The following is a 24,972-nucleotide window of genomic DNA, read 5'->3' as shown; positions in this document are numbered from 1 at the left end:
TCTCGTGGGCGGAGTGGCAACTGCTTTCTCTGCAGGAGATTTGTCGTGCAGCGACATGGTCTTCTCATCACACTTTTACCAAACTTACAGCTTGGATATGTGGACACTGGAGGAAGTGACTTTTGGGGAAAGTGTGTTGTGCGCAAGTCTGAGTTCCCACCTAGAATAGAGGGGCTTGGTTACATCCCACTTGTCTGGACTGATCTGGGGTATGAACAAGAAAAGAAAATTGGTTCTTACCTGCTAATTTTCGCTCCTGAAGTACCACGGATCAGTTCAGAGACCTGTCCCTATTTTTTGAAAGACTTCCTCGCTTCTGGATGTTGCTGAGCTGTTGTTATCCTCCTTTGAACCTTTTCTAATTCCATTACATCTTTTTTGAGATGTGATGATTAGAAGTGCATACAATACTCAATGTGTGATTACAACTTGGATTGATACAGAAGCACTATAATCTATTTTATTCTCCCTTCCAAATCATTCCTAGCATTCTATTTGCTTGTATTACTGCAGCACACTGAGCTGAGAATTTCAACATATTGTCCACAAGAGCGCCAAGATCCTTTTCCTGGGTGATAACTTCTAATATAGAACCTACCATTGTATACCTGCTGAGGTAGATCTTTAAAAAGTATGCGCAATCGACGCAAAGAAAAGTATGCCGGATTTTATAAGATACCCGCGTAGCCGTGCGTATCTTATAAAATCCAGGGTCGGCGCGCGCAAGGCTGCGCAAAATCGGCAGCCTGCGGGCACCGAGCCGCGCAGCCTGCCTCCGTTCCCTCCGAGGCCGCTCCGAAATCGGAGCGGCCTCGGAGGGAACTTTCCTTCCGCGTCCCCCTACCCTTGCCCTCCCTTCCCCTATCTAACCCACCCCCCAGCCCTACCTAAATCCCCCCCCCTACCTTTGCTGTACAAGTTACGCCTGTTTGAGGCAGGCGTAACTTGTGCGTGCTGCCTCGGCATACCCAGGCACAGGCCGCAGTGCTGGGGGACTCGGGACCGCCCTCCCCGACCCACCCCCGAACCGTTTGCCACACCCTCGGACCTGCCTCGGACCGCCCCTAACCCCGGACACTCCCCTGGACAGCCCCCTCCCGCCCCTTTACGAAGCCCCGGGACTTACGCGCGTCTCAGGGGCTTTGTGTGCGCCGGCGGCCTATGCAAAATAGGCACGCCGGCGCACAAGTGCCCTGCGCGTGTAAATCTGGGAGGATTTACGGGTGCAGGGCTTTTAAGATCTACCCCATAGTGTGGATACTTTTTCTCTATATGTATCACTTATCACTTGGCAGATTAATTTTAATATGGGATATTTAGATGCCCATTTCCCTGTTACTGCATGGTCTTCCTGCAATTCTTACCATCTGCTTGTGTCTTAACAACCTTGAATAATTTTGTTAGATCTGCAGATTTGACCATCTCACTCACAGCTTCATTGTCCAGATCATTTATGTAAATGTTATACTGCATTAGTCCTAGTACAGATCTCTGGGGCATTCCAATGTTGGTCAGTTTTCCCAATGGAGAACGGCAATTTCGGCTTACTCTCTTTACTATCTTTTAACCAGTTACCAACCCCACCTTGGGACATTGCCTCTACTCCCATTTCTTTTTAATTTCTGAGGAATATCTCATGAGAGATTTACGTTAAATGTCTTCTGAAAATCCAGATACACACTATTGACTGGCTCACCTTTATTGATGTTTATTTACACATTGAAAAAAGTCTAATAGATTATTAAGGCAATACTTTGGGTTGTTGAATCTGTGTTGGCTCTTCCCCATTAAGCCATTTCTATCCATATGGCCAGTAATTCTGTTCTTAAGATTAGCTGTTACTATTTTGACCAGCAGGGCTGTCAGGCTCACTGGTTCTATAGTTCCCATGCATCATCCTTGGAGCCCTTTTCAAAAATTGGCAATATATTGGCCACACTCCAGTCTTCAGGCACAGTGGCTGATAAAATACAATATAAAAATATCCCCCCCCCCCCCAATAAATAAAACAGTCACAATGTCCACCCCCATCCCTCTTTGTGTGTGTGTGCGTGCAAGCTCTTCAAATCCACAGTACTATGTCAAGGATGACAGAGGTAGGCAGCTTCCTCTCGGTAAAAATGTCAGTTTCTCAGATACCGTGCTTTAATCCACTCCCTCTCCACCTAATCCCAGAGCAGCCCCCTGCACAGGAGTCTCCTTTGGAAAGTAAGCATTTCTATAATCTGTAAACACCTGTATTTATTATAAGAATTTGTATTTACTATTTATATTTATTATTTAGCCATTAACATTGTTCTGTTACCACTTGGTACTATTTCTCTCCTTTACCTCAAACTCTAAGTTCCTACTAAGTTAGCCATGTTATTTATACCCAATTGTTGGATGTAATTGTATATTTGTTTAATTGTTCAATCTGTTTGATGTAATTTTCTGTTCCTTGTTCTGTGTAAACCGAAGTGGTATGCACTAGTGCATGAACTCCGGTATATAAAAGCCTTTAAATAAATAAATAAATAAATAAATATAACAACATTCCCAAATTTTCCTTCAGGAGTGCTTATGACTTGTTTCAAAATCCTACAATCAGACAGTGGCTGCTATAAACAAGCTTTTAAATTGGTTTTGGTTGTTAGGCTTTCACCTATTTCTGTTTTTGAGCCTTCCTCCCCAAAAAGGTGACCCAAAGTGATTATTTATTTATTTAAAGGGGAACGTGCCTGAATGCTGAGTTTTGAATATCCAGCTACATTTTAACCAGGTAATGCCTTAACTGACTAAAATTTAACGGAATATTTAAGAGGTGTTCTGGGGTGGAGTTGAGTTAGCTAAATAACATTTAGCTGGTTCTGAAATTTGGAGTTAGCCAAATAAGTTATTTGACTAAATCAGTGTTTCCCAACCATTTCAAGCCCAAGCTACACCTACATTAACAAAAGAGTTGTGTGGCTCACCAGTCTCCACAGGACAGGCAAAGCAGACAGGGAAAGAACTAATGTGGCCCACAGAAGCCCCACCAGTCTCTCTCTCCCAAATTTTAAGAGAAAGGAAGAAAAGGGGACAGAGACACACACACAAACTTGTTGCAATGGGCCAGCTCTCTCTGTGTCCTCTCAAGCACAGGAGAACGAGAAATCTATCTGATGCAGGCAGCTGGCTCGGTTAGTTACCTCGGCTGTCAAATGTGGCTGCCAGAGCAGCTCCACTGCTGCTGCTCCCAGCACTCTTGAGTGAGTCACATCCAGTGCTCAGTACCTGCTCTTCCATCTCACTCAGCCTGGGGATAAGACAGAGGCTGGAAGGACTCAAAAGCGGGAAGCTCAGTGGTGGAAAGATGAGGATGTGCGGGCCGAGCAAATTGGGGCCTGGCTAGCCAGGCCCGGCGTGCTGCTCATCAGTTCCTGCTTATTAATGGATCTGCTTTTTTTTTTTGTGTCAAGCTCTCAGTGAGAAAAATTAGCATGTCTAATTGTTTTATCGGTGTCTGGTCTGTAGATGGCACTGGCAGCACAAGGGTGCCACATGTAAAGGCAATGTTACCATTCTGTGAATAACAAAAATATTCTGAACTTTTCCATTTTGTATTTTTTCATCCACAAAGCTGAAACTTCACCTCTTAAAGGCTAGAAATGGCTATCCAGTCTGGGAGTCAGAAAACAAATTTATAAAAGGGGCAAGAAATTGGTTAAGCAAGAGGACTCACATAATGATGGTCTGTTGAAGGGAACGTGAACAGAGCAAAACCAGATCCCCTTCAATGTCGTTATAAGTGTCATGGTGGAAGTGCTACAAGAGAATATGTACTTGTTTGCAGGTGATCTGAAAATCTGCAACAGAACAGACATGCCAGAGGGACTAGATGAAATGAAAGATGCCTTTAAAATTTTGAAATAATGGCCACAGGTTTGGCAACTAAGCTTAAATTAAAAACATTCAAAACCATGTGTTTTTGGTACAAAAATCCAAGGGCCAAATACTTTTTTTTTTTTTTTTTTGGAGGTGAACAACTAGCAATCAGCAACCAAGAAAGAGACCTCATCATCTCAAGGAGTCCAGTCACTGTGCCAAAGCATTTGGGAAAGCTAATAGGACATTTGGTGCATAAAGAGAGGAAACCAGTTTCATGGCTCTGGATTATATTGAATCAGCTAGCACTGAACTATTTTGAGCTACTAAGGCTTCTGTACTATGTATGGATATTTGTTTATTTAAATAATTTTTCAGTCTGATTATAATGCACCTGGCAAGCTAAGCAGATTACAACATTATAAAATACAAGACATTAATAAAATATACAATCATAAAACTTTAAAAACATAAACCTGTGAGAGAAGGGTGAGAGGAGACCGTGCTCTGTGGAATAAAAAACTGCTTGCCTGCTAGCCTGTGTGCCCTGCCTCCGGGGGTGTTCGAGCCTCGACGGTTGCAGTGAGGGTGAAGCCGAGGGCAGTGGGCGGAGCCCCGGACCGGAAGGAGGAAGCAGCTGCCTTTTAAAATCAGAGAACAAGCATCAGAAGCGGGAGGAGAAGAGGGTGAGAGGAGACCGCGCTCTGTGGAATAAAAACTGCTTGCCTGCTAGCCTGTGTGCCCTGCCTCCGGGGTGTTCGAGCCTCGATGGTGCAAGTGAGGGCGAAGCCGAGGGCAGTGGGCGGAAGCCCCGGACAGGAAGGAGGAAGCAGCTGCCTTTAAAATCAGAGAACAAGCGGCGCGCAGCAGAGCCAGTGCGTCGCTGAAGCCTCGCGCGCTCCATCTGACTCTGCCGGACTCCGCCGGATACAGCCACAGCCACTGCTTCAGCTTCTATAAAAAATTTTTTGCAATTGAAGGTCTCAACTCTCTCCCTTCTGCTTATCTCCATTTGAATGAGTGGTATTGTGAGAGATAGTGACTGCCTATGAGATAGAGGATACATCATGCCGGCCAAAAGGAAGGGAAGGGTTAGGGTTTTTCCTGCCCTACCCGTCCCCTTAGCGTTGCCTATCCAACAGGCAATCACGAACTTTCTAGTCTCACCTATCTCTCAATCCCAGAAGGCCGAAGAACCTGGTGAGCTGGGTAGTGTGGGAGGACACTGCCCACTTCTACAGAGGAGGCTTCTTTAAGTCCTAATGTTGGACTTCCTCCAGTTCAAAGAAAATCTGGACTAAGCAATGATTCAACCCTAAATGAAATCAGTGGCCACCTGGACACAGCTGGAAGTATTTTAAATCCAGCTGCAGTACAGGAGGTTTTAGGGTCTAATTCTGATGCTGCTTTGGCATCTAGCAGCAAAGAAGTTGTCTTGCCTGTACGTCCTGAACTGGTTACTTTGGACACTATATGGGAAATGGTTGCAGCAATGTCTCTTAATATTAAAGTTTTGGAAGGGAAAATGGATATGTATAATTTAAGATATACCCAGGATTCAGTTCAAATTCAAGATCATATCAAAAGATCCGAGGAAAGAATTACTCAATTGGAAAATAATGGTGTGAAATGTCAGGAATTCATTATTGCTGTTGCAAAGGATAGAGAGCAAATTGCAGTAAGATTGGAGGCCCTAGAGAACACTGCCAAGCGCTTTAATTTGCGTATTATAAATTTTCCCAGAAGTGACGGGGAAACCCCCCCTAATCACTTTGACAACTTTTTTCAAGAAGCACTTGGTATTGTCCCTGGGGAAGCACGGGTTGTGAATAATTGTTAGTTCCTACCAAAGTCAACTAGGAGTAGGAATATTTCCCAAGAGATGTTTCAGGGGGATCTTACGAGATTTTGGAAGATTCAAATGAAAGGGTAATTGACTGGGGTACTCTTCTTCTTACTTTTTTTTACTGTAAATGATCTAACAAGATCATGAAAAAAAGGACTTCAACAAATTCCTGTTTCATTTATGGAGAAACCAGTAAAAATTTTCCCTGACTTAGCAGTTGGCAACACAACAAAAGCGAAAGTCCTTTTTGTCCTTTCGCCAAGATGTGTTGTCACTGGGTTTCTCATATAAATTGAGGTTTCCCTGTAAATTTATATTAGCAAAGAGGAAGAATCATATATTTTTTTCGTTCCTGATCATTTAAAAGTATTTCTTGAACAACGGATGAGACAACAACCTGCTACATCTTCTCCTATGGACCAAATAGGGTAATAAGTTAAATAGAGATAGTTATTACCACGTATGTCATGTATTAGTTTAATTATCTTTGTGTTTTCTCCCATTTATTTAAGATGGAGAATAAGCATCTCCCCTTTTGTAATGGCACTTAATAGGTTGGAGTCTTTTTATTATGTTTAGAAAAGAACTGTCTTTAAAAGTATTTTTGATATCCAGCTTATGTATTTCCTCAATACAATGTATATAAATTGTATTTGAAAAATCATAAATAAAGAATTAAAAAAAAACAACCCATAAACCTGGATCTTTTTTGCACTATACACGCACAATTACTAAGTACTAAATACTTCCCCGAAGGCTTCCTTAAATAGAAAAGCTTTCACGTTTTTTTTCTAAAACGTTTTATATCAGAAATTGCCCTCAAATGAACTGGTACATTGCTCCAAATTATAGATCCTATAACAGAAAAAGCTCTGCTCCTAGTTTCTTGTAAGCAAAAAGCTTTAATTGAGGGAAATTCTAAACAATCCTTACCCTGGGAATGAAGAGTTCTTCTGGGTCCATGGGATCTCAGGAGTTTAGGTAAATAATGAGGTCCTTCCATTTTGGTAGCTTTAAATATTAAAACCAATAACTTAAATTGGATACGCTGTAAAGGGGCAACCAGTGCAATTCACGCAACATCGGTGTAATGTGGTGCCAGGGTGTGCCACACAAAAAAATCCTAGCAGTATAATTCTGTAATAGTCTTCAAACACCAAGACTAGGGCTTGGTAATCCTTATTAAGGCATTACAGTAATATATTGGATGTCAACACAATATAACATTCGAAAATCATCACTTATCTCGACTATAGTGTACATGTTGTAATGTACACAATTTATAGAATCCAGTTGACAAAATGGATCTCAGTTGAGGTTAAATGAGAGTCAAATAGAACCCCCAGGTTCCTAACAAGCTGATCTAATAGGGATCACAGTACTTTTAACTGTTATAGGACAGTTGACAAAATCTGGGGGAATTTTCTTCTTGCGTGTAAAACCTAAGAATTTCAGACTAGATAAATTTTAAAAACAGGTTGTTCTCCTTCCAAGTGTTTATAGCTGTGAGGCATTTAGTCACCTTATTTACTAGAGCTGGGTCAGCATCATTTATAGGAAAATATAACTGTAAATCGTCGGCATATATCCTAAATGTTAAGCTCAGGCTTGTGAACCCTTGGGCCGACAGGAGGATGGTATACCTTGGGATGAAGATCCGTAGGTTCTCCCGTCGGGTGGCGAGGCAGGAACAGAAGACGCAACCAGCTGACCCTCGGCACTGGAGACCGAGGCGACTGTGGAGGCAGACGAAGAGTCATGACGTCGAGGAAAGGAACTGTGTATTCACCACTGGAAGCCCACAGTCCCCACAGGAGGAGCCCATAGGGACCCGGACCGCTGGGACTTAGGTGGACCTTTGAGAGGTCAAGGAGTCGGACGTTCAGTGCAAGGGCTGACTGGAGCTTCACCCCTGGAAGCCCGTGGTCCCCCCCGGGAGGAGCCCATAGGGACCCGGACCGCTGGGACTTAGGTGGACCTTTGAGAGGTCAAGGAGTCGGGCGTTCAGTGCAAGGGCTGACTGGAGCTTCACCCCTGGAAGCCCGTGGTCCCCCCGGGAGGAGCCCGTAGGGACCCGGGCCGCTGGGACTTAGGTGGCCCTTGGAGACGATGGTCCAGAAGAGGTCCGAGGTCACGTGCCAGAGGGTCGCCGCTTACCAGTCCAAGGTCATACATCGAGGGATCACCACTTGCCAGTCCGAAGTCACACACCAGGAATCACCGCTAGCCGATCCGAAGTCACACATCAGGAATCACCGCTAGCCGATCCGAAGTCACACATCAGGAATCACCGCTAGCTGATCCGAAGTCAGGAACCAGGAACGACAAGACAAGACAGGAACCAGGAACAAGGATCCAAAGCGTAGGAAGACTCACCGAAGCAAGCAGACAAACAGCGCTTTAAGAGACGTTGCCAAATCGAAGAATGAGCAGAGGAAGCCTCCCTTTATACTTCCTCTACTCTGGCCCATTAGAGACAGCTGTGAGTAGTTAAGGGGCCTGGCCCCTTTAAATCTGTGTAGGAGGCGTGGTCTCATGCCTAAAGATGGCGGTGGCCATCTTGGATTTCCTCCGCAGAGGAAAGCCTGCAGAACGCCGCGAGGGAGGAGCAGGGACGGCTCCCTACCCGGCGGCCAGACCAAGGACCTGCGCCGGAGTGACTGGCATGGCCCAGGGAATAGTCAGGAGCTGCCGCTGTGGGTCGCCGCCGCGGGTGAGGTAGGGGGCCGCTCTCGTGGCTGTCCACGGGCACGGAACACAACACTAAATTCAACTTTCAATCAAAACACATACAGGCTGGTACAGTAAATTGCGCCTAGGCTAGCACACCATTTCACACGATTTGGACGCGCTTTTTTGACGCTTTGAAAACGCATGTCCAACCCTCCCGGAAACTAATAGCGCTCATCACATGCAAATACATGTTGATGAGGCTATTAGTTATTCGCCAGGGATACCGAAAACAAATGTGCGGCCAATCCGCACATTTTATGCTCAAAAGTTAGCATCTGCCCAAGGGCAGGCATTAATTTTTGAGCAACCAGAAAAAGTGTTCAGAAAACACTGCTTTTTTGTACACCCTCCGACTTAATATCCTAGCAATATTAAGTTGGAGGAACTAAAAAGGTAAAAAAAAAAAATACATTTTTAAAAATTGTGCCTGCGGGTCAAGTTAGGAAAACGGATGTTCAATTTTACCAGTGTCCGTTTTCCTAACCCATGGCTGTCAGTGGGTTCGGAAAACGGATGCTCGTAAAATTGAGCATCCATTTTCCTTTTAGCGTGACCCCTCATTTGCATTATGTATTGCTCGCCCAGTGGAGGGTCTGTGCGCATTCAAAAAGTGGGCGCCGAAGCGGACGCGCTTTTTTTAGCGCGTCTGTATTGTATCGGCCTGATAGTGGGAGTAGATATAAATTAAGAAGGGCTGATGGCAAAACTGAAGCCTGAGGGTCAGCACAAGAAGGCCCATGTCAATTAGAATCAGTTCCTTGAAATGTAACTTTTTGCTTTCTGTCTTTCAAATGAAATCTAAACTAGCAGACCCACTGATTCCTACTTACTCTAATCACATTAAAAGAATTTCATGAGATACTGTGTCATAAGGTGCCATTATATCTAAATATATGGCTAGCAGTAAATTAAGGGTTTGGCAGTTGATTGATTGTAAATATTACTGCCACTCCAAGCATAAGGCTTGGAGTGGCAGTTCCTACCCTTGAGAGAAACATGGGGGTAACCTGCACAACATAGCGGTTACTACCATAAGAAACTTGCTGGGCTGACTGGATGGGCCATCTGGTCCTTTTCTGCCGTCATTACTATGCTACTATGGCTATCACTCAATAATTCTTATCTAAATGACAGAGCACAAAGTCTTGAATTGAAACTAATATGGTTTCTGTGCTATGTTTTTGCCTGAAACCACATTGGAAGTGACGTAGAACATTGTGGTTAAGCAGGAATGCATTAAACTGTGCATTTACTACTTTTTCCAACAATTTCTCAAAGGTAATCAAATTGGAAATTGACCTATAATTTAGTGGGTTATCAACCGCCAAATTGTTTTTCTTAAAAATAGGATGAACTGAACCCATCTTCAAAATCAATGGTATTGAACTTTCTACTGAACCAAGATGACATAATCTTGTTAAAAAAAAAATACCTATGAATTAATCCATTAAAACATACGCAACAGAAAAAGGACATGGGTCAAGGACGCAAAATTAATTCTTAAGAATTATCCTATACTCTTCAATTTCTTTTTGTCCTACTAATTCAAATGTATCCCAAATTCCATTGAGATACAAAACTGGAGAAGAATCCGATCCTGATTATTTATTTATTTATTTAAATTCTTTTAATATACCGATGCTCAAGACGGAGGTCTTATCGTACCGGTTTACAGCGTAACCAGGGGTAACCATAAAATAGAAGATAAAGTTATAATGAACAAGGAAATTACAGTACGGGAGAGTTAAGAGCGAAAGATATTAGTTTAATATAACATAATTCTAACGTAACATAATTCTAACAGGAGAAACGTACGTGACAATTGACGTATGAAACTAGCTTAGACAATGGTTTGCTAGGAATATTGAACTGTGGCAGGATCGATGAAGGGGAAGGGAGGGGGGGGGGGGAACTGTGCAGATGATGGGTGAGTGTCTATGCTAGTAGTGGACAGAACCATCAAGGGAAGGCTTGAATGAACAGCCAAGTTTTCAGTTTCTTTCTGAAGGAGAAAGGGCATTGTTCCTGGCGCAGTTCTGGGGGAAGTAAATTCCATTGATAAGGTCCAGCTGTGGACAAGGCTCGTTTCTGAATGGAGGTGTGGCTAGTGGATTTATTAGGAGGAGCCTGGAGAGATCCTTTGTACGCTGATCTGATTGGTCTTGTGGATGCGTGATAACTGATAACATGCACTTACTTGCTTGTGGATGGATGATTACTTGTGGATGGATGATTACTGACATGCACTTACTTGCTTGTGGATGGATGATTACTTGTGGATGGATGATTACTGATAACATGCACTTACTTGCTTCCTGTTTCTATGGGAGCTGGCCGCTTACAGCTTCCTTTTACCTCATTAATGAAAGCAGCGCTGTTTTACTGCCCTTCCAAAGAGGGAGCCCTCCCTGGCTTCTTTTGCAAATTTTTTTTTCAGGGCACTTATCTAAATAAACGGCATTGTGCCACAAATCTCTAACATAACTAGTAGAAAGAGAGAAGTAGTATTACTTCTTTACAGATCTCTGGTGAGACTCTACCATAAGTACTGGGGCGGATTTTAAATGCCCTGCGCGCGCTGGCGGCCTATTTTGCATAGGCCGCCAGCGCGCGCAGAGCCCCGGGACGCGCGTAAGTCCCGGGGCTTCGTAAAAGGGGCGGGGAGGGGGCGTGTCGGGGCATTCCCGAAATGACGCGGTGTTTCGGGGGCGTGACACGGCATTTTCGGGGGCGGGTCCGGGGCGTGGTCGAGGCCTCCGGACCAGCCCCGGGTCGGGTGATGGCGCGCCAGCAGCCCACTGGCACGCGCAGATTTACATCTGCTTTTAGCAGGCGTAAATCTGCCAACAAAGGTAAGGGGGGGGGTTTTAGATAGGGCCGGGGGGGTGGGTTAGGTAGGGGAAGGGAGGGGAAGGTGGGGGGAGGGCGAAGGAAAGTTCCTTCCGAGGCCGCTCCGAAATCAGAGCGGCCTCGGAGGGAACAGGCAGCGCGCGCTGGGCTCGGCGCGCGCAGGTTGCACAAATGTGCACCCCCCCTTGCGTGCGCCGACCCCGGATTTTATACGATACGCGCGTATCTTATAAAATCCAGCGTACTTTTGTTCGCACCTGGTGAGCGAAAAAAATACCCTCCCAAATTCACAACAGCAGGACGCATTAATAGGAAACGTTTCCTCTTAGATTGTGTTAACTTAGACACATCAGGGAACATGCGGATCTTAAAACCCAGGAATATTTCTTCTCTTTTTCGGAAAAACATTTTTAGAACAAAGTCTCAATCCGAATCCAAAGCGAAAATTACTATCAAAGTAGAAGTAGATATATTTTCTTCAGTGGAAATTTCCAGAAACGAGGATAGATGTGATATGTCCACAGGTCCAATTCTGTTGAAATATTATACAAATTTGGTGCTTTCGCACCTGGCAAATAATAGGCTTTGGAAATAGGTGGAATTAAATTTTCCTTAATTGCCAAGACTTCCATGAAATACCTGTGAAGCATTTCCACTGGTGTGGTAAATCTCTTTCTTGGAAAATTTAAGATTCTAAGATTGCAATGTCTTACTACATTTTCCAAGTTTTCCATTTTTTTCTGGAGATATAGATGGCCAATTGAAATTGTGACCACTGATTTTTGAATCTGTACCTCTTTGGATTCCAGAGAGTCCACCTGAAATTTTATTCCCACAATTTGTGACTGTGCAGTATTTAAGGAATTAGAAAAATCCCGATATAGAGATAACTGCTAGAGATGTGAATCGGAACCGGAATTGGTTCGGATTCGGATTCCGATTCACATGTGGGTTTTTTTTCATCGGGCCGATCGCGGTTTTGTTTATCGGCTGCGCCCGAGCCGTTAAACAAAAAACCCACCCCGACCCGTTAAAACTAATACTTTAGCTTCCCCTACCCTCCCAACCCCCCAAAAAACATTTTACAGGTACCTGGTGGTCCAGTGGGGGTCCCTGGAGCGATCTCCTGCTCCCGGGCCGTCGGCTGCCACTAATCAAAATGGCGCCGATGGCCCTTTGCCCTTACTATGTGACAAGGTATCCGTGCCATTGGCCGGACCCTGTCACATGGTAGGAGCACTGGATGGCCCGCGCCATCTTGTGCTCCTATCATGTGACAGGGGCCGACCAATGGCACTGGTAGCCCCTTGACATAGTAAGGGCAAAGGCTATCGGCGCCATTTTGATTACTGGCAGCCGACGGCCCAAGTGCAGGAGATCGCTCCCGGACCCCCGCTGGACCACCAGGGGCTTTTGGCAAGTCTTGGGGGACCCTTCTGACCCCCACAAGACTTGCCAAAAGTCCAGCGGGGGTCCAGGAGTGACCTCCTGCACTTGGACCGTCAGCTGCCAGTATTCAAAATGGCGCCGATAGCCTTTGCCCTTACTATGTCACAGGGGCTACCGGTGCCATTGGTCAGCCATGTCACATGGTAGAAGCACTGGATGGCCGGCACCATCTTCGTCCGATATTTTCAATCGTCCGAAGCCGATTCACATCCCTAATAACTGCTGTGTAACTTGGTTAGACAGAGTTGCTATTGCTTCCCATATTATATCTAATGTAATATTTGCCGGTTTAACCAAAGAAACAGACAGTACTTCTGGTATATCGTTTGAGGATAGTCCTGCCATTGTAGAAAATACAGGAGCATTTGAAGATTTTGCCTCCTTACCCGGCCAGCTTCCAGCTCCAACTGTTTGTTCCTCCAAGCTGACTCCTCCTGACGCTGACATTGCCGCCTGTGCTCCCTCATCAGGGTGCAAGAGGGAAATGTTGTAAGCCTCAATACTTTCTGAGGGGAGGGGGCAGGTTGTGGAGGAACCCAACTCTGCTCCGGAGACAATGATGATTCTAGTTCCAGGGTCATCGGCAAGGGAAAACCTCTCTGCGCAGCACCCAAGGACACATTCACGGATCTCCCCACAAGCTCTCTTGACTCTGAACTACATGATGATCCATCGGACCCTGTCGCGGCGTTCCCTCAGAAAGTTTGGGGAATGCTCTGGGTCTTCCTTTCCTCTTTCCCATCGAAGGTATAATATTTTTAATTTGCAAACGCCGAGGATAAATAGGATCTGAGGAGAGAGTCTGAGTACATCTGCTTAATGTGCGGCCATCTTGGCTCCTCACACATTCACCTCTTAAAAATGATTGAGCTCCCGAAATGGCTCTATTTATTGTAGATGGCCCCTATTTGGCTCTTCAGAAAAGACTTACAAGCAATCGAAAAATAATTCTCGCGTTTCTTATGGCAAGGAAAAAAAGCTAGATTACCCTCTTCATGTTCTACAATCCTCTTGGGCTAAAGGGTCCTAAATTGCCCCTATCTTAGATACTACAATTTAGCTTATATGCTATGTATTATTTCTGACTGGCTCCATAAATCTTCTTTGTTTTCCCCATATTACTTAACCAGGGTTTGGCTTGGGGGATTTGCTCTCTCGACTCTACTTCAATACCCTGAAAAAAACATACCTTCTCTTTCCACAGCATTTTCCCTTCTCTCCTCCTGCCGAAAGGCATGGCTGGCCCTCTGCAAAAAAAAGAGTCTTAAATCCAACAATATGGCATTCATTGAAATTTGTGCCAACCCTGATTTCCCACGGGGCTTTCACAGGGGGTCTTTTTAAGATGCAACAGCTAGGCCTTGTACACATATACCAAATGTTTACACCCAACTCCAACATATTGGCCAGTTTTGCAGACTTACAAAACTCGTTTCACATACCCCGCACTGATTTTTTTGCTTACCTACAGATTCACACTACATCAACACTCTGCTTTTAGAGAACCCGAATTTAGGGGATATTGGAACACTCACATCATTCTTTCACTTCACCAAATCACAAAAACCCTCCTGTGCTTCTTTTGCTAAATGCCTGCTAGAACTATCCCCCTCCTCACATCTTCTGTTAGTCCTCTCACGTTGGTCCCGAAGGCCTAACATAACACTCCTCTCTCTGGTCTACAAACCTACTTCTCACAAATACCGAAAGTATCTGAGAATACAATGCTACGCGAATTGCATTTAAAATTTATATGGCAACTCTACAGGCCACAGAAACTGGCGTACAAACGCAAAGTCTGCCCCTCTCCAATTTGTGACAAGTGTAATTTATCTACAAAAGACTACCTACATCGTTTTTGGGCTTGCCCTCGAGTCCAAGAGTTCTGGGACTCCATGCGTCAGAAAGTTTCCCTTTTAACTCAGATGGTACTTCCTTTAGACCCACATTTTTGGCTATTTGGTTGCGCCCCGACAGACTCTCACACTTGGACTAAGGGTACCAACATGTTTCTAGGCAAGGTTAGATTAGCAGCAAAACAATCTATACTAGCCTGCTGGATAGGCTCCCACCCCCCCACCTATTCAGTTTGGGAAGGGAAAATGCTTAAACTTTTAACCATGGAATTTATGTCGGCGCTACTTTCCACGTCTAAACGAAAAGAGGAGACACGACGGTTCTGGCTACCTTTCAAAAACTCTTTAACTGCCGAAACTATAAGGAATCTTCCTCAAATCTAGCACCCGAAATATTCATGTTACCCCACTGCAGCATACACGGCAACTATTTGATTACTCTATTTGTGCAATCCATACAATCAGGGTCTCTCATTTCAAAACAGATTGGGGGCTCTAAACTATAGCTTCAAGGATTTGAGGAACAGACGTCATGTCTCGCAAGACTAGCTCAAGAAGCTTCAGACACACTCTTAAAAGTATATTAAATTTCAAATCTTCAAATCTAAAAGTTCCTATTATGGCTAGGAGTTTCAAACGTATTTCTGTAACAGTTGAACATGCAATGTTAGTAAACGTACCCAAGAGTAACTTAGGGGACTAGAACTAGGGTGGGAGGGAGGGAGGGAAGGAAGGTGTTGCGATTCTGCCCATGGCAGCAGGAGCTGCCATCAAAGCTGCCATCCCGTGGTGGGAGCCGCCATCTTCCCGGTTCAGGCCATCGCCGTCCAGGCCTCTCTCGTGGCCTGGAGCCGCTCCTGGACCCTCCAACGCAGCAGGAACTGCCACGAGCCAGCCTTCCTCTTTGCGGCCCGGAGACCGCAGTCCTCGGTCTCTCTTGCAGTGTGGTGCTGCTCCTGGAGGCCTCCTCAGTAGCAAGGAGCTGCCTCCCATGTTGGGGCCTGCCTGCGGCCCTCTCCAGCTCCTGCATCTTCAGTGGCAGGGACGCCGCTGTCTAGGGTCCTGCCCAGCTTCCTCTAGGCGCCTCCCTTCAAGATTTAAAGGGCCAGCAAGGGAGTGTTCCCCTGGTCCACCCTGATGATGTCACTTCCTGGAACTCCCTCTTCTGCCTACAAAAGACTCCTGCTGTCACTCTAGCCTTGCCTTTGCAAGGAGCAAGTCCTCCTTAGGACTCCATGTCTTCCAGCTTCTCCTAGGCACTATGTTCCATGTGGGATCCATCATCTTCATCTTTCCGTGGCTCTCTCGTCTCGTCAAGCTTCTGTGTTCCAGATGTTTCTGATGTTCTGGACCTTCCGGTGTCTTCTCGTCCAGTTGTCTTCACATCCTGATCTTCAAATCCCGATGTCTCCAAGTCTCCATGGCTTTGCTCGTTCCATTCCTGTGTGGTCTGCGACCAGCCCGGCTAGGTTGTGTAGGATGCGTAATGGTCCAAGTGGTCCGCGACCATCCCTGCTGGGGTTGTATAGGACACTCGGTGGAACAAGTCCATCCGCCGTGGCCGAGGAGGCTCTATCTGATCTCCATCATGTTCCGGGTTCCGGATTTTACCTCCTTGTGATCCGTCTTCAAGTCCAACTTTGGGATATCTTCAGATGCGTCTTCCACACCGGGTCAGAGGTTCCGTCCTTCATTGAATGACCTGTCAGGTGCATCGATCATGCCGGGTTCCCGAGGCTCAGTCCAGGACGGGGCTACCAGGAGTCATGGCCGGTTATCTTCATCCGTCTGTCCTGATGTCCTTCGTCTTGGATTTCCAGTCCTTCTCTTCAGTACTCACCATCATCTTGAACTCTAATGTATTTGAGTCAATGTCAGCTTTCTGTCTGCTTCTCCCATCGTGATCTGCGACCATCCCAGCTGGGGTGTGTAGGCGTGTGGCATGGCAGCACTCCTTCTGAGTCCTTCCTCAACGCCTGAGTCTTCGTCTTCCTCAATGCCTGAGTCTTCATCTCTTCGTCCTGTGCCAGAAGTCTCTATCCACCTGCCTCTGTCCGGCCTGCCGCTTCTTGCCGTTACCCTGCGGCAGGTCTGAAAGGGCTTGGAGTGGTTGGAGGACCACTCAGAGACCACCATTGCGTTGGTGGCCTCACGGAAGCGTGCAGGTCCGGTAGAGGGCCAGGGTCTCCAGTTTCCCAGACAAAGAACTGTCTCTCCGCAAGGGCACACACAGTTTCCCAGACAAAGAACTGTCTCTCCGCAAGGGCACACACATCTTGCCCTGCACTGGGGAGCGCCCCCTAGCGCTCCCTCCCATCGCAGTGCAACAGAAGGGAGGGGGAAGAGAGGGGTTCAGTCTTGGTATTTTTCAGTCTTATGTTTTCTAGCCTTATATTTGCTATTGTTAAATTGTTTCAGCAGTTCCACGAGGGACCAGATTTTCTGTTTTGCTTTATATGTTAAGTGTTAACCATGCTTTATACCACGTGAAACTGTATTTCTCATCTATGTTATATGGTGAAAAAACTTTCAATAAAAATGATATATAAAAAAAAATGGTTTAATGGGGATGAGTCGACCAATTTACCATATTTAGTTGAGAGAGTAAATAAACATGTGGACAAAGGCAAGCCAGCTGATATAGTGTATTTGGATTTTCAGAAGGGATTTGACAAAGTCCCACATGAGAGTCTTCTCAGGAAATTGGGAGGTCATGGGATCGCAGGCAGAGTCCTACCATGGATTGGTAACTGTATAAATGGTCAGTTTTCCACATGGAGAAAGGTTGTTAGTAGATTGTTCCAGGGGTCTGTATTGGGACCTATAGTATTTAGCATATTCACAAATGATCTAGAGAATTGTTTAGAGTCATTAAAACAGCAGCGGATTGTGAGGAACTGCAGAAGGACTAGGAGACTTTTTTTTTGTGAGACTAGGAGACTGGGCATCTGAATGGCAGAATCAATTTCATATGGGCAAATGCACAGTAATACATGAAGAGAAAAGTAAACCCAACTACAGGTACTCTCTGCATGGCCATAATGAGACATCCTTCTTGGACACAAAGAAGAACTCTGCTTCAGCAAGAGACATGGAACGCCTAATGAAACCCAGTCAAGGTTTTCTTTGATATATTGGAACATCGCTGCAGTCTCCGGAATTGATCTCTTGTGGAGGGGTAGTACCGGGTAGTTAAAGGCCCAATGAGTAGGCAGTGTTTCAGCTTTACTCTTGGAGAATACATTTGTGTATTCCGCGTACTGAGGAGGCAATCCCAAGGAGGTTGTGGTCAGTGGCACCGCTGGCAGAGGCTCGATTTGTAGAAGGCAAGAATCATGGCACTGGGCCCCTCAGCTCGTCAACTGAAGTGAGCCTCAGTCAAATTGAGAGGAGTGGAGCTGCAGCCAGGGTAGCCCCAACATGATGGGATGTACAGCTTTTTCGATAATATGGAAAGTTATATTCTCCACATACAGGATGCTGGTGCAGAATCACAGAGGAGCTGTGGTGGTAGTAATCTGCCCGGGAAGAGGTTCTCTGTGGATGGAGGAGATAAGAACATAAGAAATTGCCATACTGGATCAGACCAGCAACTTGTTTCCTACAGTGGCCAATCCAAGCTACAAGTAACTGGCAAGTACCCAAACACTAAGTATATCCCACGCTACTGATGCTAGTAATAGCAGTGGCTATTTTCTAAGTCAACCTAATTAATATCAGTAATGGACTTCTCCTCCAAGAACATATCCAAACCTTTTTTAAACCCAGCTACACTAACTGCACTAACTACATCCCCTGGCAACAAATTCCAGAGTTGAATTGTGCATTGAGTGAAAAAGAAATTTCTCCAATTAGTTTTAAATCTGCCTCATGCTAACCTCATGGAGTGCCCCCTAGTCTTTCTATTGTCCGAAAGAGTAAATAACCAATTCACATTAACCCATTCTAGACCTTTTATGATTCTAAAGACCTCTATTAAATTCCCCCTCAGCCATCTCTTCTCCAAGCTGAACAGACCTAACCTCTTTAGTCTTTCCTCACAGGGGAGCAGTTCCATCCCCTTTATCATTTTGGTTGCCCTTCTCTGTACCTTCTCCATCGCAAGTATATCTTTCTTGAGATGCAGTGACCAGAATTGTACACAGAACTCAAGGTGCGGTCTCACCATGGAGCAATATAGAGGCATTATGACATCCTCCATTTTATTCACCATTCCCTTCCTAATAATTCCTAACACTCTGCTTTTCTGACTGCCACAGCACACAGAGCTGACGATTTCAAAGTATTATCCACTATGATGCCTAGATTTCTTCCCTGGGTGGTAGCATTGATTCCCAGGAAATCAATGGTGTCTCCCTAGGAACCACTGGAAGTTTCAGATGGTCCACAAAGGCCTTCATAATGAAGTTCCCTCCAGCTGGTTGATTCAGTGCCTGAATCAACCAGCACCAGTGTGGGGAACTCGTGATATTCTACAGTGATAGATACTGGAAGGTTGAATTGGGGAGCAGGAGTGGTAAAGCCTAGGATCATCTCCCCTCTGGCTCCTAGGCTCACCAGTTACCCAGCTTCTGGGGGCAGTGGGCCAACTAGTGTCCCATCCCAGCACAGTAGAAGCAGAGTCCCAAAGCATGGCGGTGGAGCCTCTCCTCCAGCGACATATGATTCTGGCCAGCTGCATAGGTTCCTCGTAATGGTAGGGACTGTTAATGGTATGGTAGAGAGAGGCTGCGAGAAAGTCAGCACCAGCACCATTGGCCTTTGTGTGGTTCAGCAGTTCTGCTGAAGGTGGTGATTGATCCTCTTGACGAAGTAAATAAGTGCATCCAGGGATTCTGGAAGTTCCCATGCAGCCAACTCATCTTTAACCCAGGAGGACAACCCTTCCATGAAGATGTTCTTGAGACTATCCTCTCTCCAGTTTATCTTGGTGGCCAAGGTTCTGAATTCAATGGCATAGTCCTTCAATGGTCGAGTGCCCTGCCGGAGATGTAGGAGATCCAATCCTAGCGTGGGCCAGCCAGCCAGGTTTGTTGAACACTTGTTTGAATGCTTTGACAAATGATTGTAGATTCTGCAGTAGAGTGTCCCCACACTTCCACAAGGGGGAGGCCCAGGCCAGGGCCTTCCCATCCAGAAGGGAGAGGATAAAGGTGGTCTTAATGGTGTTGCTAGGACATAGCACTAGCTGAAGTGAAAAATGCATGAAGCACTGATTCAGGAATCCGCTGCACTGCGTAGGGCCTCCTGCATACTGAGGAGGAACTGGGAGATGTACCAGGGGTGCGGTCGTTGTAGAAGCTGGTACCACAGGAGGCAGAGTGGTTGTGGAGGCTGCTGTGGCATCGAGGCAGGTGCTAAGGTGCTCCATGGAACCCGCCAGGGGTTCCAGAAATTGTTGCTCCTGCTGGATCTTCTGTGCCAGGCCATGAATGGCCTGGAGGCCCGAGAGATGTGCTGGATCCATGGCCTTGGCAATCTGTTGAGGAAGTGGACCCTTGGACCGAGGTGAGATTGGTACTACCCACAGGAAGGGGTCCTGCAGATCCTTACCGTTGGTAGGCGGAGTTGGCTGGAGCAGAAGACCAATAGGAACTTCACCGCTACCAGCCCACGTTCCCCTTAGGTCGAGCCCTCGGGTGCCGGGGCCGGCTGGGCTTAGGCACAGGCCTCTGTGCAGGGATGGATCTGTAGGTGAAGAGTCGGGTGGCCAGCAAGATGTAAACAGTCAGTCCAAGCAAAGGTCAGGGCCAGTAGAAGACAGCAAGATGAGAAGGAGGCCAAGGTTAGGGCAAGTAGCATTCAGGAACATAAGCAAGCAGAGGTCACAAGGCAGGCAGAAATCCACGATGGTCAAGGAGAGGTTCGAAGTCAAGTCAAAGAATCAATCCAAAGGAGGGAAGGCAGGATTAGCACAGCAGGAAGACACTGATGGTAGACGAAAGACCAGAGACAAGGATGCAGGAACTCCGAAGACACAGGAACACGAAGGCGAGGTACAGTAACAGAGGCAGGATCAGGAACCAGGAACAATGTATCAAAGAGCTGCTCCAGGGAGTCTGACCTATTGCCAAGGCATCTGAAGCAGGGCAGAGCAGGGCACCATAGAGGATTTCCTGCCGCGGGCCCTTTAAATGAGAGTAAGCCTCGTGCATGTGCCTAGGGACCTCCTGCTCAGCTGAACAGCATCTCTAGCGCAGCATGTCAGGCCGGTGCGATGGCCAGCCGTGTCCCCTCCTGGGTTCCAGCTGCTACATAGGCAAGCCTCCTGTGACCTGAGGAGGAAGGTAAGAGCAGCTGGTCGCAGGATGGACCTGCGACCAGTCAAACACAACAGTCACCTTGAGTTTGTTGTCAATTGGGGGAAGGGGGCAGAAGGTGGTATGCACACAAATCTTCTCCTCGCTCATATTGCATACTAACGCACTCACATGTTCATTCTCACTGACATGCATGCTCATTCACACACACATGCATACTTACACTCATTTCTCATTCTCCCACTCATACGACCACTCACACTTTCACACACACACAGTTACTCATATTCTCTAACATACACATGACCAAACAAGTGACCGCACACTCTCTTTCTCTCTGTCTCACAAACTTATGTTCCCACAAACACACAAACACAGCCCACACTAACATGCCCACTCACACTCTCTTTCACACACATGGCCACATCATGGCCACTCACACTTCTTTACACACACTTGGCCACACACACACATTCACATGCCCATTCCCACTCTCTCTCATACATTCACTTACATATTACTCTCTCCCTCTCTCCCTCCCATACACACACTCACACATGCTCACTCTTTCTCTTCTGCACAGTAGAATTACTTCTTTTCCTTAGGCCGCATAGGCCGAAGCTTACTTCCAGCCATTCTTCTTGTTTCTTCCTTCCACGTGGCAGATGCTACCACTGCTCCTTCTTCCAGCCACTTGGGCCAATGGGATTCTTCTTGTTTCTTCCCATCTGCGTGGCCGACACTCTGCCTCCTTTCTGCCTGTGCACGCTCTTCCCTGCTGCAATCGGAGTGTTCTAGCTTTGGCATGGAGACTTGGCAATTTCTTTAGAATTTTAGAGTCTCCAGGCCAAATCTAGAAAGTTCCCAGGTATGCTGACAGATTTTTCCTAAGGATCACTTCACTGAACAGGATCTCTGAGGCCAGCACACACCTTCCTAGTGCAAACATTCTTTGGGTAGTTATGACAATAACCCTGACCAACTTTAAACAAGGTTGCAGCTATGTTATATACCTGCTTGGTGAAAGGGACTGTAAGTTAGGGGAATGACTGGAGGAGACCATGTTGTGTTCAGCAAGTGCTCTGGGCAAGTTGGAGGCTGACAAGTCATGTAAAAGATTTATAGCTGCAATGCATGTGGAGTCAGAAGGAAAAGTATATCAGGCAGATACGGGAGATAGACACACTAACATTTCTGCACTCTTATTTGGTACATTTCCGACATTAGGACAACCCATGTTTTAGAACCCTATTTCTTTCTTAATTACAATATGTCTAAGTATTATGATGATACCATATTAACAATCACTTGAATTTAGAAGACACCCTTCATCCACATAAGGTCCCAGCACATTTTAAAATTTAAGGCCAGAAACTTACATGCAGGCACGTCTTTTAGGACAGAAGGTCTGGCAGCATATAGCACCTGGTTACTTTACTGTATGCAAACATAGGCAGAAGGCAAAAAAAAGTGACTTGCATAAGGTCCAAACCAGAACAGAAGATTCTATATGTGACAAAGAATCATTTTTCTTCTAGAAACTATAGAAAAAGAGAGTGTTCCAAACCACAAACATGCATTAAATAATTCAGATCTAACGCACATATTTTTTTCAAATGTGACATACAATTTGCTGAGACAAAAGGCCAGGAAGCATTCCTATAGAAACAGAATGAAAAAACTCTTTTGCCCATTCTGTGCTATATTTAATTATTTCAACATCTTTATTTAGAGTGGAAATGCCACTATTAGCAACTGCAGCTACACATCTTGGCAAAGTACCTTGTAAAGCACTGGATACTCAGAAATCCAGAACCTAAAGGGTGTTTCCCCTTTGCAGAGATTATTGTAGAGCAAGTCCAAAGGTTTTCAAAATGTGATTGCTGAGTTTCTGTAAATAAGAGGGAAAAGAATGTAACTCTGCTGCTCATTACAAGACAAGCATGTCCCACTCCCACCTAGTCAGCTATTATGGTGTAAGAGGGAACAAGCCAATATTTAAGATGAGCAAAAAATTAGCAAAAATTCTAAGCTCCATTTCATCCTTGATCTCTTCTCATGTTGCAGTTCCAGCCTTTGGAATAAGTTTTAATAAAAATAAACAAACTAGAAACACAATAGGCAGAAATTCTACTGCTGTTGTGAATGTCTATCACTTCACTAAAGTGAGAAGGTCAACTGTATTCATTAGAATCCAATACTTGTAGACTCTGAAAAACATATTCCTCAGCCAGCTGATAATTTAATATATCTGTGGGACCACTGCTTTTTAATATATTTATTAATGACCTGGAATTGGGAACAACAAGTGAAGTAATCAAATTTGCAGATGACACAAATCTATTCAAAGTTGATAAATCACAAGAGGTTTGTGAGAAATTGCAAGAGGACATTGCAAAACTGGAAGACATGGCATGCAAATGGCAAATGAAATTTAATGTGGATAAGTGCAAAGTGAGGCACTTAGGGAAGAGTAACCCAAATTAAAGCTACACAATGCAAGGTTCCACATTAGGAGTCACCACTCAGGAAAAGAATCTAGGTGTCATCATTGAAAATACGTTGACATTTTCTGCTCAGTGTGCAGCAGCAGCCAAGAAAGCAAATAGAATGCTAGGGATTATTATTAAAGGAATGAAGAATAAAACAGAGAATATCATAATACCTCTGTATCGCTCCATGGTGTGACCTCATCTTGAGTATTGTGTGCAGTTCTGGTCACAACATCTCAAAAAGATATAGCAGAATTAGAAAAGATACAGAGAAGGGCGACACAATGATAAAGGGGATGAAACAATTCCCCTATGAAGAAAGGCTAAAGAGGTTAGGTCTCTTCATCTTGGAGAAGAAATGGTTGAGATGAGATCTGATAGAGGTCTATAAAATAATGAGTGGAGTGGGACGTGAAAACGTTAATCACTTGTTTACTCTTTTGAAAAGTACAAATACCAGGTGACACCCAATGAAATTACTAGGTAATACATTTAAAACTAATAAGAGAAAATATTTTTTTACTCAACGCATAATTAAGCGCTGGAATTCATTGCCAGAGGATGTGGTGAAAGCTATTAATATATCTGCATTTAAAAAAGGTTTGGACAAGTTCCTGTAGGAAAAGTCCATTAACCATTATTAAGGGAGAGTTACAGAAATCCACTACTTAATCTTGGGAATCTATCTACTCTTTGGGATCCTGCCAGGTACTTTGACATGAATTGGTCACTGTTGGAAACAGGATACTGGGCTTGATGGATCTTTGGTCTGACCCAGTATTTGCAAGTCTTATGTAATTCTATTCTTCTATGGAAAATGTCACAGCTGGTTAGAAAGAAACCTGTTCAAATACTATTAGGGGGTACTTTTCAAAAGGATTTACATGTGTAAATGTAACTACTATTGTAGCAATTTAAAAAATCCATTAATATACAGTCAGATTTCTTCTTGAAGGTGCAAAATTGCACATAGCCAACAAATACAAAATATAAGAACATAAGACTTGACATACTGAGTCAGACCAAAGGTCCATCAAGCCCAGTATTTTGTTTCCAACAGTAGCCAATCTAGGCAGGATTCCTAAGTTCAATAGATTCCATGCTGCTTATCCCAGGAACAAGCAGTGGATTTCTCCAAGTCCACCTTAGTAATGGTTTATAGACTTTTCTTCCAGGAACTTGTCCAAACCCTCTTTAAACCCAACTACTCTAACAGCTCTCACTATATCTTCTGGCAATTAATTCCACAATTTAATTATGCATTGTGTAAAAAAAAAATATTTTCTCCTATTTGTCTTAAATGTAACTTCATTGCATGTCTCCCCAAGTCTTTGTACTTTTCGAAAGTGTAAACAACTGATTCGTGTTTACCTGTTGTGGTCACTCGGGAGCAACCATGGGTTGGGAAACAGCCAGGAGTGTAAAAAGAAGGCCACATTCCATCTGGTTCTACACAGTTTATTTAAAGGCAAAACATAGCTACAGCAAAAAGGCTGCTTATCTCAGCAGTCTCTTGGGTTAACAAAAGAGTGAAATATATGTTGTACTGGCATAGGCTGGCTTCCTGCCTTTTCTCTGGGTCATTTTCCACCCTTATGTGCCCCACCTTCTTATTCTAGGCTGCAGGGATCCTCCCTGGG

Source organism: Rhinatrema bivittatum, chromosome 1, assembly GCF_901001135.1.
Source record: "Rhinatrema bivittatum chromosome 1, aRhiBiv1.1, whole genome shotgun sequence".
Classification (NCBI taxonomy): Eukaryota; Metazoa; Chordata; class Amphibia; order Gymnophiona; family Rhinatrematidae; genus Rhinatrema; species Rhinatrema bivittatum.
This window is presented reverse-complemented; position numbering follows the sequence as displayed.